This window comes from Podarcis liolepis (genome assembly GCF_965112155.1).
Source record: "Podarcis liolepis genome assembly, chromosome: 1".
Classification (NCBI taxonomy): domain Eukaryota; kingdom Metazoa; phylum Chordata; class Lepidosauria; order Squamata; family Lacertidae; genus Podarcis; species Podarcis liolepis.
Genome location: NC_139554.1, coordinates 30,089,292 through 30,096,153, shown reverse-complemented (window position 1 = coordinate 30,096,153; position 6,862 = coordinate 30,089,292). Strand labels below are relative to the sequence as shown.

At 44.3% G+C, this 6,862-nt stretch overlaps 1 long non-coding RNA gene across 1 annotated transcript; it reads left to right on the top strand.

The window, feature by feature from the left end:
* The first annotated feature begins 3,180 nt into the window (after window positions 1-3,180).
* On the top strand, window positions 3,181-6,383 carry LOC310707222. Its single transcript, XR_014526394.1, has 2 exons — window positions 3,181-3,263; window positions 6,179-6,383. It is a non-coding gene; the product is annotated as an uncharacterized lncRNA (long non-coding RNA).
* Window positions 6,384-6,862: the final 479 nt, after the last annotated feature.

Here is a 6,862-nt window from a genome sequence, read left to right as displayed (position 1 = left end):
AGTTTCAGAGTCAGAGAGTCCTGTTCACCAACTACACCCTTGCATCTCTCCTCAATATTAAAATGTATGTTGAAATCTGTCACATTAATGCAGGACTTTCTTTCCTTCGTGGGCCAAGCTTAGGTCTGATGTGTGTGTTTGTTGCCTGCTTGCAAACCTCCCGTTTTCCTGAGTTTGCAGCTGAACTGCGGAAATCTGCTGTGGGCAAAAATATGTCATCCAAAGCAGCTATCTTGGAACACATTATGTTCTACATATTGCCACACACTGAAAATCAGTCAGGAGAGTTTTAAGGGACTCAAGTGAAAAGTTTGCATCTTTCCGACAGGCTGTTGCCATGGTGTAGCCCAGGTAGCCATGTTTTAGAAATAAGCTATCACTTTGACAGCATCGCTTGCAATATGTGAGACATCAGCTTGGACAGGAGAAGGGGGGAAAGAAATGCAAAAGAAAGAACTATCCAGAGGAACAAAATGCCTAGATGTTTGTATAATAATGCTAGAAACTTCAAAGTAAAAATGCTGGTGGTGCCCAGAATCCAGTTAGAGATGTAATTGTTGATAACAGCCTGGGATCAAGCACTCTTGAATTGAAATTATGTAAGTGGAAATTTGCCAAGAAAGTCCAACATGGTCAATTTTAATTTTAGAAGATAATTAAAAATAATATCTCTCTATATAACATATTTCCTAGTCTGTCATCACGCTGTGATGGCAATCTGAACCTGTTAGGGGGCACAAGAGGCACACACACTGAACCAAAACTTGCAGGAATCCACCTTGGACCCAAAATGGATCACTTACGGAAGGGGAGGAAGAGGCACCACCATAACCTGACGTGGGGAGTTCTCCTCCCTCAGAGAGAGGATGGTTTTGGGGGAAGAGATAATTTGACACTTGTGGGTTTGGAATGTGAGGAAGAAGGAACTGGGGCATGGAGAGGGGAGATATGGTAATGGAAAGGAGAACTCTGGGGAGGGAGACTGAGGCACGGAGAAGGGCGTTGGCAAAATGAAACAGCAGGAGGGCACCCCCTAGTTAGTTAAAAGAATGTTATAGAGGCATGACAGGAATGTCAAATTTCACCAGGAAGCTTGGAGGTGAACACCATTATACAGTGGTACCTCAGGTTAAGAACTTAATTCGTTCCGGAGGTCCGTTCTTAACCTGAAACTGTTCTTAACCTGAAGCACCGCTTTAGCTAATGGGGCCTCCCGCTGCCGCCGCACAATTTCTGTTCTCATTCTGAAGCAAAGTTCTTAACCTGAGATACTATTTCTGGGTTAGCGGAGTCTGTAACCTGAAGCGTCTGTAACCTGAAGCGTCTGTAACCCAAGGTACCACTGTACTAGGAGCTCAGATAAAATGTATATCACAGATCAGAAAGGATGAACAAGTTCAAGAGAATGCAAGCATGGTTAACTAGCATCAACAGAGTACTGTAATATAAGGTAAGAATTTCTGCAAGTGTTGTTTAAAAAGTGTCCAGCGCGCGCACACACACACACACACACACACACACACACACCGAGGCAAAACAAATGTAAGTTTATGATGAGGCAAACAAATAAAGAATGTAAGGACTGAGTTGCTAAAAACAACCAACATGTATTTATTTGCATTCATTAGGCGCAGGAAACCAGTCAAGGAGGGAATAGGGGGACCTTTAAATGACAAGGATGTGAGAGGAATGCTGAAGAGATTGCAGAGAGGCTAGCCCATGAATTATTTGCCTTGGCATTTGCTGTAGATGTTAGAAAGACACCTGAACCATTGTTTCCCAAAAGGGCGTCTCAGAGGTTAGGACAGTCAAAGCGAGGTGACAGCGAATGAAAGCTTACAGCTAATTGACAAGTTACAAATTCACTAGCTGCCAGATGGCACCCACCTGAGAATCCTTTAACAAATCTCAAATGAGAAATTGCTAATCTTTTCACAGACATGCTTCTTTTATTATTAAAGCCATCCTCCTTATGAAAGAATTTTGAATGCCACAAATTTTAAAGAGGGGAAGGAATCCAGGAAATTATAGACTTGCCACTGTGCTGGGTATATGGGCAGAAAACATTATTAAAACTAGAAACATTAAACATCTATAAGCAGTGCTATTTTTCTAGAAAAAGAGGGGTCAGAATTCACCATACACATCTCCCTTGTTCTATTATAATGGCAGGGACGGGGGTGGCGCTGTGGTCTAAACAACCGAGCCTCTTGGGCTTGCTGACTGGAAGGTCAGTGGTTCGAATCCCCGCAATGGAGTGCGCTCCACATGCTCTGTCCCAGCTCCTGCCAACCTAGCAATTCGAAAACATGACAGTGAAAGTAGATAAATAGGTATCACTTTGGCGGGAAGGTAAAGGGTGTTTCCATGTGCTCTGGTTTTCGTCACGGTGTTCTGTTGTACCAGAAGCGGCTTATTCATGCTGGCCACATGACCCGAAAAGCTGTCTGCAGGGAAAATGCCGGCTCCCTTGGCCTGAAAGTGAGATGAGCACCGCAACCCCATATGGTTGCCTTTGACTAGACTTAACCATCCTGGGGTCATTTACCTTTACCTATTGTAATGGCAATGGCTCCCACCTGAGAGGTGCTGGAACTGGGTTCCAGTACGTTCCAGGTGGGGGGGGGGGAGTCCTGTCTAGAAGGATAAACCTTACGAAGCATGGCTTCTGAAATTCTCCTTGCCAATCTTTCCGAATTCTTTAAGCTTCAACAAGCATACATTATGCTCTTGGGACTTCCAAATTACTTTGTCCAAGTCCCTCATCAAAGGCTCCTGAATAAATTTAGCAATCATGGGATATGAAGCTCCTCATAAACTGGGCAAGATGTATTCTCAGTCTGATCCAGCAGAGCTTTTTAAAATGTTGCTTTTAAATTGAAAATAAATATTCTTCCTCACCTGCTCCAGCTAATGTCCAGCAAAGCTATCCTGAAGAACTTAAGGTTTGGATTTAAAATACTCTTATGCAATGATTTAAGGTACTCAGAAGGAAGTCCCACTGTGGATAATGGGACTTAATACATTGAAAATATGTCATTATGTACTCTTTCTGATCCAGCTTGCATGTTCAAGTCACATATCAGTCATACATTGTGTCCTCAAACTGATCATGGAGACAGACACTAGACTCTTTTAGGGAGATTGTGATATCACATTACATCACTGCTAAGTAAACAGATTTCTCTAACAATATTGTCTCAGTTTTCCCTAGCTGGCTGGCAGGGACGCTGCATTTTGTCAACTGGGATGCAAAGATGAAGGTTTGCTCTTTATGAATTGACTAGGTAACTTTATGGATGTTGTAACTTTAATAATAATAATAATAATAATAATAATAATAATAATAATAATATATTATTATTATTATTATTATTATTATTATTATTATTATTTATACCCCACCCATCTGGCTGGGTTTCCCCAGCCACTCTGGGCGGCTTCCAACAAAATATTAAAATACAATAGTCTGTTAAACATTAAAAGCTTCCCTAAACAGGGCTGCCTTCAGATGTCTTCTAAAAGTCTGGTAGTTATTTTTTCTCTTTGACATCTGGTGGGAGGGCGTTCCACAGGGCGGGTGCCACTATCGAGAAGGCCCTCTGCCTGGTTCCCTGTAACTTGGCTTCTCGCAGTGAGGGAACCACCAGAAGGCCCTCGGTGCTGGACCTCAATGTCCGGGCAGAACAATGGGGGTGGAGACGCTCCTTCAGGTATACTGGACCGAGGCCATTTAGGGCTTTAAAGGTCAGCATTTATCTTGCTCTATAGCATCTTAAACCAGAGCAGAGTCTTTCTATTAGAACAATATTTTATGGCTTTTTATATACAGTGGTACCTCAGGATGCAAACGGGATCCGTTCCGGAGTCCTGTTCGCATCCCGAACGGAATGCAAGATGTGACGGTGCGTCTGCGCGTACGTGGGTCACGTTTCACTGCTTCCGCGCATGCGTGTGATGTCATTTTGAGCGTCTGTTCATGCGCAAGCGGCGATACCTGGAAGTAACGCGAGCGGAACTCGAACGCGCTCAACCCGAAGCACATTCAACTCGAGGTATGACTACTTGAATTTTATTTGCAAAAAATGTAACACGGGACAGTATTCTGCTAAGTAGCTGAGGTAGCAGAACATCTTCTGCTTGCACAATGGGCTTTCTCTCTTCTCCATGTCAACTGCGCTGTCCCCAGATCTTCTCCAGGGGGTTGGGGGAACCCCTAGAACAGATTATGAGGGTGCAGGAGGAAGATTAGGAGAAGAATGTTTCCTTGCGCTGATGAACCATTTGCCATTCCACCAATGAACCCAAGCATATAAAAAGGCATAAAATTCTTTTATTGGAGAATGCTTTATCACAAATCAGGGTATAGGCAGTGAAGCAGTGTGTGTCATTTCCGTGAAAATCGAGTGCATGCAGAAGATGTTTTAACCAGTAATTGTAGGAAGCAGTGTCTGGCAAGGTATGCAAGTCCTTTCTGGGGAAGGGAAGTGGCAGGTCAAGGTCCAATTAGTGAATATTGAGAAAGGGAGATCAGGGCAGAGCCAGTCTTGTCTTGCATGGGGCCAGTACAATTATCATTCAGCTATTCTTTTACTTTTCCCTGGACTATTCAAGCTGCTGTCACCCAGAAGCCTTATAATTGTTCAGCACATACAGTGCCCAGATCCCAAAAAGAAATGTTTGCACTCTGTTCTGCATTGGTCAGGCTGCCTCTGAAGTACTGTGTGTCCAGTTCAGGGCACCACATTTTAAGAATTACACTGACAAACTGGAGTGTGTCCAGAGGGTGGGGGACAGGATGATGAGGGGTGTGGAGACCAAGTCCTTTGGGGGAAAGTCAATACAGCTGGACATGTTTTGCATTGAAAAGGAACGCTCAAGCTGAGAGACCATCAGGGTCTGCAACTATCTGCAGGGCTGTTGTGCACAAGATAAAGCAGACTTCCTTTTCTCTTGCTCCAATGGGTGGAACAAATAGACCCAACAGGTAGGAATTGCAAGGAAGCAGGAAAAGCTTCCTGACAGTCAGAATTGATCATCAGTAGAACAATCTGCCTCAGAAGGCGATGAGCTCTCTGTAGTATTTAAACAGAGTATAAAGAGCAACTTACACCACCTTTTGGAACAACGGTCGCTAAATCATAGCCTCCCCCACAAAAAAACCAAACTGTCATTTAAAATAGTTTTCTTAATTGACCGCGGCCATAACTGTGTTCCCTACCCCTAATGTCATGAGGCCCGAAGGTTTGTGGGGCTCCCAATTTTCCCATCCCCCAAACGATCAATTTATTCTTTTTTTCTTTTGCTGAGCACTTCTTTAGATCCACCAATTATGGCAGAGTAAGATTATCATTAATGATTAATAATATTTATATGCCACTTAATATGCAAAATCCCTCAGCAGTTGACATAAAACACAGTCTGATCATTAAAAAGGAAAGGGGGTGTGGAATGTATACGCAACACTTAAAACTGAACTTACATAGAAATACATCAGCAAAAACAGAGAAGCCATCAATAAAAGATGCAGTTAAATATCAATAAATAATAAAGCAGAATAATGTGAAGAAAGTTACGAGCCGTGGAATGCCTGCTTAAGCAGATAGATGGGTCTTCGAAGCTTGCCTCTGAGCCTAGGGCTTGCCTAGGTGGTTCGAATCCCCGTGACGGGGTGAGCTCCCGTTGCTCAGTCCCTGCTCCTGCCAACCTAGCAGTTCGAAAGCACGTCAAAGTGCAAGTAGATAAATAGGTACTGCTCCGGCAGGAAGATAAACAGTGTTTCTGTGCGCTGCTCTGGTTCGCCAGAAGCGGCTTAGTCATGCTGGCCACATGACCCGGAAGCTGTACGCCGGCTCCCTCGGCCAATAAAGCGAGATGAGCACCGCAACCCCAGAGTCGGTCATGACTGGACCTAATGGTCAGGGGTCCCTTTGCCTTTACCTAACAGCAAGTGGAAGGGTCCCAGAGAGTGGTGGGATTCTGACCATTGGCCACTGTTACAGAACTTGGGGGGGGTTCCCCCCAAATACTAAAATTTATAAATGCTAGGATTTGGGGTTATTTGTGATATGAAGGGAGAATATAAGCTGCAAAGGGGTTCCTGGGTAGCCTGGCCAAACTAGGGCCGTTAAGAGAGCCATTGTGGGTCATTAACAAGACAATGGAACTTCTTGCCCAGGTGTGACCAGAGATTGGAGATTTGGAAGGTTGCCAGGGTAACTGTTGTGGGGGAGGACAAGGAGCTTCTGGGAAGAAGAAAGGGTGAGATCCATCTTGGCGAGGGAGAAGGAAGAACTGCCTGCAATGCTTTGGACCATGCTGTAAGATCTGAACCCCCTCCATGCAGACTGAAGGTGAAAATATAAAACCATATATCTTGAAGCACGGCTGCTTCCGCTTTGTCTTCCATTCTCCAAAGGGACATGACCCTGTGTGTGTGCCTGTGGCCCCACACACTCCTGCCACTGTTTGGCAGAGAGGGGGAGTGTTATTGTCCTGTTTGTGAGGCCCCCCCCCCTGTGAGAAACAAGATGCTTTGGTCTAATCTACCTGGGCTCTTTGTGCCTTACTGTCTTCATTATTTCCCCCTGGCTCTTTCAGGGTAACAACCACTGTCCTCCCAGATTAATTCATCAAAATGTGTCTTAACCTGGCTTCACTGTCTCAGTGAAAAATGAGAGAGAGTAAGAGAGCAGGAGAATGTAACCTTTTAGTTGTGATTAGGAGAAGCTGGAGAAAATGAGAGAAGGGTGAAATTAGAGAGAGGCAAATGTACCAAGCAGCAACTGGCTGCGCATCCTGGTGTGTTAGGAAAGCTGTTGCTGAAATTAACATTTGAATCATTTGCTGCCGCCTTTCAAAG